Source organism: Centroberyx gerrardi, chromosome 13 (assembly GCF_048128805.1).
Source record: "Centroberyx gerrardi isolate f3 chromosome 13, fCenGer3.hap1.cur.20231027, whole genome shotgun sequence".
In the NCBI taxonomy this organism is placed as follows: domain Eukaryota; kingdom Metazoa; phylum Chordata; class Actinopteri; order Beryciformes; family Berycidae; genus Centroberyx; species Centroberyx gerrardi.
In genome coordinates this window covers 3,597,501-3,612,283 of record NC_136009.1, presented here as the reverse complement: position 1 = coordinate 3,612,283, position 14,783 = coordinate 3,597,501, and the positions used below count along the sequence as shown (strand labels likewise).

At 39.3% G+C, this 14,783-nt stretch overlaps 1 protein-coding gene across 1 annotated transcript in view; it reads left to right on the top strand.

The window, feature by feature from the left end:
- The window catches only part of LOC139924367 (voltage-gated inwardly rectifying potassium channel KCNH2-like), a 74,700-nt gene that overhangs the window by 5,913 nt on the left and 54,004 nt on the right, over positions 1-14,783 (top strand). The window lies entirely within an intron of this gene.

Here is a 14,783-nt window from a genome sequence, read left to right as displayed (position 1 = left end):
TGTCGGTGTGGATGGTGTTGTTGGGTCCAGGGATTACAATCTTTTAGGAGTGAGAGTCGGTTATCTTCGCAAGATGTTAGGTAGGGGAGATTGTGTTTTTTTGTGGAAGGGATAATTCCTTTAATGTGGAAAGTGCTTTCTTGCTCAAAATTCTGAGTTTTACCTGTTTACAGAAGGTACAGTACAGTAAACCTTTCTGTGTCTACTGTATCTATGGGAGCTGTAGAGACACTTGGACTGAAAGCAGTGCAATTGGTGGAGATTTTCCACTGAACCACAAATGGGCCTCTAGGGTTTTAAGACAGTGGTCTCAAATTGACAGAAATGCCCAATCTCCTCTCCTTTTCATTCTGGCGGACCATTTATCGCAATTACAGCTGCACTCCATCCCCTAACCATCACCCGCAACCCACCTACATAAGACCAGGAAAAGACATAAGATAGCTGATAGCTACCTCTGAAATGGCTTCTGTTGTTTATTTATCTATTTATTTATTTGAGAGCTGAAAGGATGGCATGTGTCTGATGCTGAAGATTTCCTGTTCTCATTATCGGGTCTCTGACGAGGTTGAACATGGATAGAAATGTTCATTTGTCTGTTTTCATTCTGATGTACTGTACATTATAATAGCACACACACACACACACACGCGCGCGCGCGCTTGCAGCCAGGGTTCGACCAATATGGGTTTTTGAAGACCTATACCAATACTTCTGAACTGACACTGACGATATTTTGTGTGGCTCTGTGGGCTAACTGTATGCTACTGGATAAGATGCAGTAGTAGTAGCAGTAGTAGAAATAGTAGTAGAGGCAGTAGAAGTAGTAGCAGTAATAGTAGTAGAAATAGTAGAAGTAGGTAGTAGTAGAAAGAGTAGCAGAGAAAAGTACTAGAGAAACTTTTCTCCTCATGCGAGAAACATTTCTTAAAAGCCACTGAGACAACTTACCCATGTGACAACTAGCCCCGCTCTCCCCTATATGTGCAGTATTTAATTTTCAGTTTATCATTGACCTGACAACTTTCACTATTTATTCCGCACTACTTTACACAGTGGCAGACAGGAAGCCACAGCCGGCCTTTTTACCAGCATGTCTCATTACAGAGCGAGCGTCAGCATGTTGCAATTGATGATATTTTGGTCAGAATCAATCACTATGATGGAAAGTAATTGAAAAAAAATAGAGTCCAGGTCAAAAATGGGCCATAGTTCTGCATTAAAATGCATCAAGAGAGATGAAATTACCTCACCCTCTTGACAGATTTTTTCAGAACTGAAAGCAATAGGAATTCTCTTGTCCAGGACAGTTTTTGTATTACCAGTCTCACCTTTGGGGTTACAGGATAGATAGAACATGGTGCGTGATGAGTAATGGTCCCTCCAGCTATCACGACTCATAATCTGAGGTTCCACAGACATCCACACGGACACAGACGCACACACACACACAAACACACACGCCCGCACATTAGCAATACTCCCACCCCAATGATAAATTATGTATATTTCCATTTGGATTTTGTGTAATGCATTCATCGTCTACCCCATTTTATGTTGACCTATTAAACTCAAATGAATAGAATAGAATAGAATAGAACAGAATATTTATTCCAGTCATCATGTTATTTTTATGATAATTCTGATAAGAGCCTTATAGCCTAATATTAGGGCAGTGTGGTAAAGGTACTCTTCTTTATGTCTTCTTTTTCTTATTATTATCATTTTCTTCTTATTTCCATGTGTATTTAGAAGCAAACTGCCCATTTTTACCTGCAGTCCCTTGCAGAAGGCCCAATAATAAATGTACAGCAATACTCAGATTAACAATCAGATTAAAATTCATATACAATATTCTACATATTAGTATAGTAGAATAAGAAGAAAGAAAAAAGTTGGCTTTTATCTGTCTTTGTGTGAGTGTGTGTGTGTGTGAGAGTGTGTGTGTGCAAGTGGAGAAAAATAACATTTCAGAGGAACAAGAAAAATGCATTACAAGATGTGCAGACAGTATAGATGTAAATGGATAGTAATTATCACATGACTCATTTAATTTGAGCCACGCTTTAAATTTAGACTTCAAACCCGAAAAAGTGGGGCACGGTCTCAGCTCTGCTTTTATGGAAAAAGATGAGTTACACTGCAATTACACTGCAGATGAAATCCATATTGTACTGTAGTTGAGTCAAGAGGGAAAAAGATACTTCAGCATTAGAACAGTAGCAGAACAGTGAAGTGAAGTTAGTCTTTTTCCCTGTTGAGTCATCTGCAGTGTAATATGGCCGCTTAGCTTTTGCCACTAAAGCTGAGCTATATAAGACCATGCCCCACTTTTGACTGGTTTGAAGTCTAAATTTAAAGCGTGGCTAAAATCAATGTGTACACTATGCATCATGTTCTACGATAGGTTATATTTGGTGTTCATGGCTCTGCTCCCTGCAAGATAAACAAACATGCATGTGATTTGCAGGGAGCTACATGTTCCCAAAGCCCCCCATGGGTGCGACCAGGCAGTCACATTGTCAATCACTTCTTTTTTTTTTTTGCCCAGCCACGGACATCCAGACTGACTGCTCTGCTGGACAGAAATAACGATATAAAATATGCAGCAATATGAAAAAATATAGCAAGAGGCTCCATGGCTGCTGGCAGCGGTGCCATATAGACTTCCTCTGTTAAGGAGCTGTCTAGAGGACCACTGACCTTGCTGGAGGAAATAGACACACACACACACACACACACACACACACACACGCAGAGAGACACTGGATGGAATGCACATGTAGTTTCTCTGTCCCATGACTAGTCTTTACCCTTCGCCTGACAAAACAGAAACCACCATCAGCTTAAGCAGTAGAACATAATAGAAAAGTAAAGAAAAGAAAAACTTAATGGTCCATTACAAATATAGATATTCAAATATATTAAAGCATTGGAGAAACTATCAGTAATTGACCAAACTACTAACTGCTTCAAAGTTAAAGAAGTCAAATTACATTTTAAACACCCTAGAAAATAAGCTGTACTTTTAAAAAGTATGTCACAACTCATAATACACGTTTTTAAAAGTCTAGTTGTAAGTATTAAATCTACATTACCTCTTGATGTAGTTTTAATACTCTTTCAGTAGCTCTACAATGGCAGACAGTTGGAATGTCTCCCCACTGATGATGACCAATCTCCTTTTGTTTTATGCTGTGGTATACAGCATAACAACCAGGTTAGAATAAGAGAGAAAAAGCTTGTTGTGGTGTGGCTGTAGATCCATTCAGTAACGTCCTCAGTAAAAGTGAATAGTGTGATGTGGATGTGGATTTGTTTCCAAATGTAGGTTACTGTGACACAGTAAACTGTCTTGTCTTTAGCTCTAGTCTCTACTCCAAAACACTCTGAGTTGAGTGAACAACTGAACAAACTGTTAGCTAGCTAACTAGCCAACATAGCTAACTATTTAATTTGCAAAGCAATCAATGTTAATGTTAAGATGTGACTATTATTCATTACTAACGCTAGCTTCTACTAGATAATGTGCAAATCAGATGTTTTAACCACACGACAGTGAGAGTTATACCAGATACTATGGTTAGCTAGCTAACAAGCTGGCATTATGTAAATACAACATTGATTTATCAGTGATGAAATGATCAGTTATCAGTCAAAAACAACACAGAAAGTTCCATTCCATTTACTGTAGGTGTTCCAGTGCCATTCCAATGAGCCAGCATGCACAATACCTGGCCCTGGCACTGGCACACCTAAATGGAATGGAACCATCATTAAAGTTATTAGTTACACCTGTGTTTACCTGCTATGACATGTCAAAATGGCTGCTGTGAAAAAGGTCTATTAGCTGTTCAGAGCCACTGTTGCCCAAGAGCTGAAGACCTCCAATATGGCTGCCAGAGAGTGTGTTACTTCACCTGAAAGCCCACCATGTCAGGACTCGACGGAGGCCTATCTGCCAGAAGTTTTTCAATCTCACTACTTTACTCAATGATTGTGTGTATTACAAAAATGAATTAAATGAATGTCCATGTTGTGGCCTTAACAATCTAGATATTGCATTATTTCATATTCACTATTGATATGAATTTGATATATTGCTCAGGGCTCAAGCTGTACTACTATATTTGAGGAGATGCAGGGTGCCCTTTTTTCAGTCCGACAGAGCCTCCTGTTGTGAGAACGAAAGTGAAACATAACCCTTTTTTTATTTTTTTATTTTTTATTTGATTATAATAGAGATACTTATTTCATTATAATATACGTAGCCTACATTAGATCTACATGGAGAAACATGTCCAAATGGGCACAACAAGCCAGCAAGACTACATACGTGTCCCCTGCTGCTAGATTCCCATCCAATGCATGGAGATATTTTCAGATTGTCAGTTACACTTTTAGAATGTCAATGAAAATGACCAAATGTCAGCATCTGTGTTACGCCTGTCATATTAATTACATTCTAACATCTGCATCTGCTGTCAACAGACTGTAAAATGGTGACAAGGGGCGAGTTAACTGCACCCTGTAAACACCCACAAGGCCTGTGTGTACTGTATAGTGTAAAATGCAGAACTAAGAAGAGCTGAATTACAGTAACTTGTCCAGTCACATCATGACATAATGACATCATCTGAGTTGCCTGGTGGCCATGTGCTGTACTGATGACGTTGTGAATCTGACTCCCAGCCTTTGCCACGTCTCTGCTGTTATACCATCTGATAAGCAGAAATGTCACAAAATATCCTACATTTCACAAAAAAAAAAAAACGTTCAGGGCTGGGTATCCCCTTTAATGCATTCCTGATATTAGATATGATATGGGATGATAAGCCCAGATGAAAAATAACCTTAACAGAGAGATGTGAATGACATTGTGGAGGTAAATCCAGGCGTCAGCTTACTGGGAATACGATACAATAAGTCCTGATCTCAGTACCATATTTCCTGCTTTTTATTTTAGTCTCTGAGCTGCTATGTCTGATGCTCTGCCCAGTCAGGTGTGCACACAACACACACACACACACACACACACACACACACACACAAACACAATGAAGAGATAGACAGCTGGATACAACAGTATATACACACATGCTGTATATACACACAGACACACATGCAATGACAAATAGATATGCACAGAAAATATAGTGTGCACACAGCCATAGATGTGCGCGCGGGCACACACACACACACACACACACACACACACACACACACAGCTTGGGTAAATCTCCTGGGCAGAGAGGTACATGACAGCTGACTTAATCTGTACTGAAATATGAGATGAGATATGAATGAATGTCTTGTACCTGTGGGACAATGAGACTGTACTCTGTTTGTGCGTGTGTGTGTGTGTGTGTGTGTGTGCGTGCGTGCGTGCGTGCGTGTGTGTGTGTGTGTGTGTGACTGTTTTGTGTGAAGCTTTAGCAGAGGGCACAGTGGAGTTTGTAATGAGGAGATGTGGAGTAGGTATGAGCGCCAGAGAGAGACGAGAATGAATGGAGGGATGGAAGAATGTTTTTTTTATCCTTCTTTCCCTCCATTTCGTCCTGTTACCTAGATATGACTTTTTGATTAGACTGATGAAAATGGTCTAAAACTGTTAATAATGATGGTGTAATAAGTAAAAGTGTTAGTGCTACAGTAGTTCCATGCTTGCCAGCTGTGAGCATCTTGGCAAATAATGTAATAAAATAAAATCAACAATTTAACAACCAACATTATACAACTACTACTATACTTACACTTAGCTGGAACTACGCTAATGTTATACCCACATGACATGACTCACCTTATCAGGAAACCTGGGAACTAGAAATGGATCTTCGACTAGCTAGCTAAACACTAGCAAGCAATATGAATTGTAGAGAAATGTGAAATGGAAAAATCAGTTTTCCAATGCAACTGCAGTGAAAACTAGCATCAACAGGAGCATCAGCTAGTCTATAAAAGTTACTACCACAGACATTTCATGGCAGTTCAACAAGGACCTAATGAAAATACTACAGACTCTTGGACACATTAGCACATGGACATGCTGGACCCTCTGGCTAGCTTAAAGGATACGTTCGGCCATTTTGGACCTATATATAATTTCTCTCTTACATACCTGTAGTACTTGGGCCCGCAGAGAATATTGGCTCTCGAGTCAGCTGTCAGTCGAAACGGTCAGCTCCCATTGTTAGCCTCTTGTTGCTAACAATGAGTCCAAACGAGGTATGTCAAAATATCTCCAAAAAAGCCATTTGTAGGCTCCACAGGGGAGATGGGAGTAAACGTAGAACTGTACTGAAGTACATAAATTAAAATTAGCACTGATTTCAAACTGGACATCACATACACATGATAGTATCGACCTTAGCTCACTCAGCAGGACGTGTTTTTTTTTTCAGGGAAAATTGTATTAGATGTGCAGAATAATACCCCCCACAAATCTGTTTGGTTCCTCACACAGATGATCTTGTAGTGCGGGAGGGTTTTCAGGACTTTCATCTCTTGCCTCCCGATCCAGTAAGGACCATCACCATTATCCCAAATATGTTTGATTTTTTTATGTCCTCCTGTAGTGTGAGCTGGTCAACCAATCAAATCTGAACGGAAACTGGCAATAGCTAATGAGTTGAGATACAGCATCAAGGTGTTCCATCTCCGTGTTTGTAGTAGTAGTGTGAGTATTTGTCTAGTTTGACGAGATATGTGGGTTGTGTGGAGTTAGAACTCAGGTAATGCGTGCTCCCCAAACCCAACAAGTAAAGTGTGTCTTCCCCAAATTCAACTGGTCGTGAATGCGTCTTCCACTATGACGCAAGGCAAAAAAAAAAATCTGCAAATGTCAGTGTTTAAGTTTGTGATGTCCAATCTTTTCTCATTCCCCAGCCTCCCCAAACCCCCCAGGACTAACAGCAAAGCATCTTTTTGAAGACCAATGAGTTTTTCAGGGTTTTTCCCTGTAGGACGAAGACGGGTAACCAAATCTAATAAGCCTCTGATGATCAAAAGGATTCCCCTGATGTCTTGACTTAAGCAAATCCATGGTTGAGAATTTATGTTCTGCCTGTTTCTCTTTTCCCAGAAGGGCACCATTTAAATCTTGTTCCTCAACTTTCTTAGCATGAACACAGTTCTTCCCCTTCGAATGGAGCAAAATGTTTTAGGTTCATATTTCAGAACTATTGATAAATCATTGTACAATTTCAGCGATGCATGGATGTCAGTTTAATTCCTGATCAAATTTCTGACAACTTCAACATTTGATTGTTATTTTGTGTTGTATGTCAAGTTATTGTTATTTTGTCTTCCATTGAGGACCACAATGGAAACACGTTTTTTAAGTAACTTTTTAGTTTTCATGGTGCCATCTGTCTGTCTGTCTGTCTGTCTGTAGACACATACTTGTGAACACAATAACTCCAGAATAATACATGATAGCACCTTCATACTTACTTAGAGGAGAAGATCTGAGTAGATTTTGTAGCATCTTGATGCATACATTTGCATATTAATGAGGAAAAATGACAGGACATTAGGCAGCTCAAGTTTTAAATTTTGTTATGTGTACAGTTCAAGTCAGTACAGGTATGCTAAAAGCCTGTTGGTAAGGCACCCAAACATGCTGGCCTGGATGCCAATGTGTTCCTTCTTTTCCAACACAACTAGGAGCAAACAAACTCCAATGGCAAACAAAAGGTTGCTGATACTGAGCTAAATAAATACATACTGAGTGCGGCCAGTATGGGTACAGTATGGTACTGGTGCAAAGGCAAAACTACTGTTCATTGAGTAACGCTGCTGTAGAGGCTCTGTGAATGTGTCCTGTTTGAATGAAGGCCAACAGTGTGATTGTGTTTGGCTGGATATGAAAGGAGAGAATAATCGGTTTGAGTTGGAAGGGATAAAGACTGTTAAATCCTGTTAAACAACCTTATGGGGGTTAAAGCCAAGGCTTTGATTACACCTAATTAGCTACTGATAGTGCTACTCTGCCATGGTGGCACTTTCACGCCTTTCTGAACGCTTACTTAAAGAGGGAGTTTCATGTAATATGGGGCTCAAAATGGGCCATGGACCTCTTTCTGGCAATGCGCAACACACATTCCATAGACCTGGTCTGAAAATCCCTCATCACAGTGTTTCTCATCAGGTTTCTTAGAGCTCCCTGTCCTTGAAACTTGTCTGGAACATTGAATGGATGGTTTGAAGGGAATATTCACCCTAAAATAGCAAACAGAAATATTATTCCGATGATCTTGCATAGTTCAGTCTAACAAACATCGGAGTCTACAATGTCTGTCTCCAGTTCACTGTCATTGGATTGACCGATTAAAGCTTGGCCACAGATAAAAGCCTTGGTTCTTTAGTTTCTATCCAAAGGAGTGAAGAAATTGTTCTTTTGTAGGAATGATATGAATTACTTTTAGAATAGATTTTAGCTGTAATTCTAATTATATGTTTCTTCAGTAACTGTATGTGTTTGTCCATATTCTAAAATCCTACTTAAGATACTGCATACAGTGGTGTTGTGTCCAAGAGAGCATTCTTTACTGTGATTATGGGTATGCTGGTGATGTATCTAGATACAAGGTGTAGTTGAGTAACATATGATGATTATATTCTATTCTATTATTAATTTTATTGTCTATTATTAATGGATTCATCAACATGCATGCTGGCCGGTTTAACCACAGAACATAACCCAGGAGAATTAGCCCACTACATAATGAAAAACGTAATCAAAAGTACACAGTTCTGCCATTAAGATGTCAAATTGATGTCATTCATAATCCAATCAAAATCAGATGTCTGCACATGCATAATCTTGCACACCTATCGGAATAGTTTGATAGGGACAAAATGTATTCTTCATAAGTATCCTGCATACACATTGTATCTTTAGAATCTTTTCAAGGATTGGTTGATTTTTGTCCCTTATTAACCTCATTATGTTTTGGACACAATTGGTTTTGGCCATGACACATCTTGACAATTACAGTAAATAAGTAAGTGAAATTAGAGATATCAGGGTTTTGCAGCACACCGATGTTACGCAATACATTTCACCTCTTTCAATACCCTCTGCAACTTTTGTCCCTCCTACACCTACACCACAATATTAGTCCCATAGTATATGAGTCCCTATTAACATTTAATGTCTCATCTAAGTCCCTCCTGCCACTCACCTTTGGTATTGTGTTTTTTATTATTTTTCTAACTATTCCTGCATTTATTGCTTTTGCCCGCAGACAAGGAAGCCAAAGGGTCATGGGCTTCACAGACTAAAGATATGGCATTCCAGCTTTCCAGTGCAGAGTGATTACTGATTCAGAGGCACAAGAGGTAGCTGACTCGGCACTTCTGTATTTAAGTCAGGATTTTTGCTGACTGTTGTTAGTTTCTTCAGTGTCTCAGCCTCTGCTTTATTTATTTTTTTTATTATGTTTTCTTTTCAGAATTAGAATGAGGGTGATTATTAGCATGGCGAGATTGTGTTTACAGGTGTGAATGAGGATTTTGCTGACCAGTCATAGTGAAATCCATATTAGTCTTGGCACGTAAAACTGAAGAGAGTGATAGAGATTAATAGCCCCCATTTACACAGGGCATTAATATCCCTGGGCTGGAAAAAAAAAATGAAACACAAGTAAATACCCACAGGAAAGACTGGAATTTGGTGAAAACACTGGTATAAATTACAGATATATCACCCGAGTTTGGCCCGTTCGTCAACTTAGCAATGATGAGAGGATTGGCACCAAAATCATCTCTGTGTCTCTGGTAGATAGATCTGTCCTTTGCACATGTTAACGCTTTAGCATACAATATGTTAAGTAAGTACCTAACCATAAGCAATTAGCATTATCCAACATACAAAGATAAACCTTTTAGTAATGCAAAGTTTTTTTATCCAATGGCCTGTAGATTCATAACTTCTGACACTTCTTAAAATTTCAATCTTCATCATTAGTGAAGTCCATTATGAATCAACAGCGCAAAAACTTAGCTGTCTTGCTAACTTCGCTCACCTCTTGTGTGAACAAAACAAGTTACGCTCAAAGTCTCGCACTAAGAGACATCATCTGCCATTGAAAGAGCATTTTTTTGGTCGCATTTTATGTCTATTTTACCAATCCCCTAAACATGCCTGGCTGGTTTAGACGCATCATTAAAAAGCTAACTATAGAGCTGCTAGCTACAAGTTCTCATTTTCTCATTTTAGGATAATGCTACGTCAATGATTATTTAACATAGCCTACTGTATCCTAAAATGTTAGCATGCACATAGGACAGAGCTATTATTTTGATGCCAATTTTCTCGTCACATATTGGATAAGGTGACCAATGAGTAGTGCTTAATACACTAATACTGATAGTATACTTGACTTGAGTGTAAAGACTATAAAACTATATAGAAACCGTGTAGTATGAAGGTGGAGAATGGGCTCAGAGGGTTTCATGTAGCCATGTGTGTTTAGGGAAATAGCAAGAAAGACAATGAAAAAGACAATTAGCGTGTGTGTGTGTGGGGGGGGGGGGGGGGGGGGGGTGCACGTGTGTGTGTGAGAGAGAGAGAGGGAGAGATAATGAGTGTAATTGCTGTGGGACACAAGGCAGCCCATCAAACGCGACCATAGAGAGCTCATCTATCTGTACCACACACACACACACACACACACAAGGCCTCTTGGGTCTTTATTATAATAGCCCAGTAATATGTCTCCTTGGTTTACTTGACCATTCTGACTTTCAGCTCCCTCCTCAACATACACACACAAGCTATATACTGTGTACACACACACACACACACACAGAAACTCTTTTCCTATCTTTCTCTTTCACGAAAATCTAAAAGATCTAATTCCTTGACCCACAAACTCATCTGCATACGCACCCCCCCCCCCCCACCCACACACCCACCCACCCACACACCCACCCACACACTCACACACACACACACTAGCGGCTGTTCTAAAGACTGCGTGTTGCCTCAGACAGTAGCAGGCTTTAGACTTTATCAAGCTTTATAAACACACACACGCACACACACACTAAACAAGGAAGCCATGCCACAGTGTGGTGATTACAGTGAGGTTAACGGGGAGCTTCCGGGCTTCCTCACCCTGCATTAATTAGACTGCTGAGGTCAACATGGGATGATGAGGGAATCGATTTCAGCTCACAAACAGCTGGAAGATGAGCAATTAAGACTCTGGCTACTGTTCTGTGCTGAACAGTAGATATTCTACAAGGAATAGTAATGTGAGTTTTTTTGATGTATTTCTTTCTCTTGGTTGATACCTCTCTCTTTTTTTTTTCCTCTGTTGTCTTCTTTGGTTTCATCTAATTGCGTTAATGTACATCTACATGGGTAGCATGGAGGGAGATTAACACCAGACACCAGTCAAATACAAATTTGTGAATTTAAGCCACATTGATAGGTAGCCACATATCACTTCTCTATAGCTGTTGTCATCAGCTTAGCCAAGATAATGGATTATTGGAAATTTGACTGATATACTTGGGTTTGATCCTTTAAGCTGTCAGCTTCACAGACAAAACAGGTGACGAGCGTGAAACTAGCTACGGTAGCTAGCGTCTAACTAGCTTAATTAAGCTAGTTTTCCCTTGTTTTTTGTATTTTTTTTTTCCCACTTGTTTGGCTTAAGAACAACACTTCTTAGCCTGTTGTATCAGCAGTGCCTCTATGTATGTGTCTAATATGCTATAAGCAATGTTTTCTAACAGTTCAGTCGCTAATGTTAGCTAGCAAGCCAGGTAGCCTTGCTGTATTCTCTATAGAAGACATGAAGGCAGCTAGGGAACCAGAGAGCTGAGGTAACATTCAAATAAACTGCTCATGTCATCGCCATAAATGCCAAGTGTAACTGTACCGAAACTGGAGGCTACTTGTTTTGTCAGTCAATCCAACTGGATAGCAAAATAGTAAACTGAATTCCATGAAATCGTGAATGAAAAAGTCACTTTCCGGCTCCTACTGTCAGAGCAAACTACATAAGACAGACAACATCATAGTATGTTAATGACATTATTGATTCTTTCTGATATTGACTTGCTTTACTAATTTTGCCTTTTGTTTCGTTTGTCACCTGGATCAGCTAAATAGGTCTCTTGGGTTTCTAGGCTCCTGCATCAGGGAAAACCTCATTGATTTGATTGATTGACTTGCTTAATAATCCATTAGGAGATTGTCTTTGCGTCATACTGCTGTCACATAGGAACACATACAGCAACATAGCTTTATGTTTTTGTCTTTTAGGAATATCTTTGAATTTTGTTTGATATTCCATTATAAAATAGATGGAATTGACTGTCATAGAATATAACAAATTGGATGGGAGGCAGATGAATAATTTTCCCTCAATTTTTAACAAAGGTGATGCTTCAGTATATTGTGCTCATGATAAGTGATGCTATCCCTCTTCATTACTTCATTACAATTTGTTTGACCTGAACTGATTTCACACTGATTTGATTAAAAAATCCCTTCTATCTCTAAGCCCTGACCTTTGACCTCCTTAATTTTGGTTACTTGCAATTTTTGATGATCTAGGAATGGAAGCTTATGCTGCACGTAAAGGTAATATAAAACAAAATTAAATATAGATTAACACTGAGGTTAACACTGAGCCTAGGTCTCAGGGTGTGTGACTGTTTTACAGTCTGGATCCCTTGTCTATAGTTTTGATGATTTGCTAAATGATTTCATTGATGATTAATCCCCAGGAGTCAAGGCTACTCTGGTTTTGTTTTTCCACTACATTGTTGTTATCAAGTTTTTTAGTTTTTTTTTCTTTCCTAGGCCTGGTTAATCAATATTGCTTCTGTTTCTCAGGTTAATAATAGTTGCTTTTAATGTCTGGGATTTGCTATAGGTCAAACCCAATCTCTCCTCCGGGAGACTTAGGTGTATGTGTGTGTGTGTGTGTCTGTGTGTGTGTGTGTGTGTGTGTGTGTGTGTGTGTGAGAGAGAGAGAGAGAGAGAGAGAGAGAGAGAGAGAGAGAGAGCATTTGAGTCTAACCCTAGCCCTTTCAGATCAGTAGGCATATTTATTTAACAAGAAACACACTTTTTTTGCACAAAGTGCACCATTAATGATATGTAATGAAAGGCTTTATAACTGCAAATTACTGTAAACCACAGTCTTCTCCAGTGTTTGGTATGCATGTTTCAAATTGTTTTTTCTATGTGTTTTCAATGTGAATTTAATGACACCTTTGCACTGTATGTCCACCTTGTGTTTTAAACTCATTTGCTATAGGTCAAACCCAATCTCTCCTCCGGAAGACTAAGGTGCATGTGTGTGTGTGTGTGTGTGTGAGATCAATGCAGACCTATGTTTATTGACTTATGGGTTATGTATGTTATGTAAGGTCGTTTGTCCAGTCTATCCCTCATTCTCTCAGTTGGCAATTTAACCAAACAGGATGTTTAAAGAATAGCTGGATTCAATTCATATTGATATTGCAACAAAGAATTAATAAAGAATTCAGTATAAAAAGTGGAAAGCTGCAGCACAGGCATGGATGAATCCAGAAATAAACATTTTAGTTAATTTTCCTATTAGCTCCCTGGTTTTCTCTGTTGTTTGATTTATCCATTTGTTGGATTCAAAATGTAAGTGAGTAAGTAAGTCACAGTGTAACTACCATACCTGTCAAAAGTCTCTTTTTCATTTTTAGGGTTAGGGGTAGCCTAACCCTTTTCTTATTTAACCATGACCAAACCCTTTCCCTAACCTTAACCAAGTTGTTTTAGTTGCCTAAACCTAACCGTTAGCCAATGGCGGAAGAACTTATTTAAATTTGTTTGTCGAGGGGGAGTGTAATTCAGTGTGGAGAAACATTTTCCCATTATACGTGTCCACAGCACGTAAGTTGGTACGTTTGTGTTCATTTCACGTATTTGTGTGAGATCATGTTGCACAGAGCCCTACCGGATGCTAACACCTAGCTAGCATGTTTAGCAACCACCCCCAAAAGTTTGCAGGTAACTCTTGATTCTTTAGAAAGAACAGAATTCAAATCAATCATTAATCTGCGCTCTAGTGTCTTTGGGCATTTGGTAATATTCAAAAACGACACAAAACTCTCAGTAGATAAGTACCATGCGCTGTAAGTGGTGTTTCTTTTTGCTACGATGTTGCTAGCTAGTGGCATAATGGCCAAATCCAGTTTTTTCTTGTTATTTTTTAACTTCAAAGCTGAGGTGAATGGCATTTTCTAGTGTATACCTCCTGAATTCTCAAGTCCTCCTACCTACCATCTTCCCCATGTGACTGGAATGAATCATGAGATTGGCCCAAAAACCCTCAAAATTTCAGAACAGAGAGTTGTTGCTCCTTTGGAAGCTAAGCTCTGCTGCTCTTTGACCTTAACCTTTGCTCGTATGCCACTTAGATATTTTACAGCCGAGAAATATCTGCAATCTGAGACATGAAAAATTAGGATGCGGTGAAGGAGAAAGGGAAGACAGAAATTGGAGGAGAGAAAGGGGGGACAGCGATAGGACGACAGGAAGGAAGAGAGGAACGATGAGAAGCAGAGCGAGAAATAGAAGGAGAGAGAGAAAGATGGACAGAGAGAGAGAGAGAATGAGACACTAGGAGGGATGGATAATCTTTTGGGTTTTTTTTTTCCCCCACTGTGCTCTAATCCTTTAGTTTATCATTTCCTTTGGCTGATATGGTACTTATGCTCTAATGAAAACCATGATCCTATTTCTCTCATTGTCCCTAAAGACTGGCACCGTCCTTCACTGT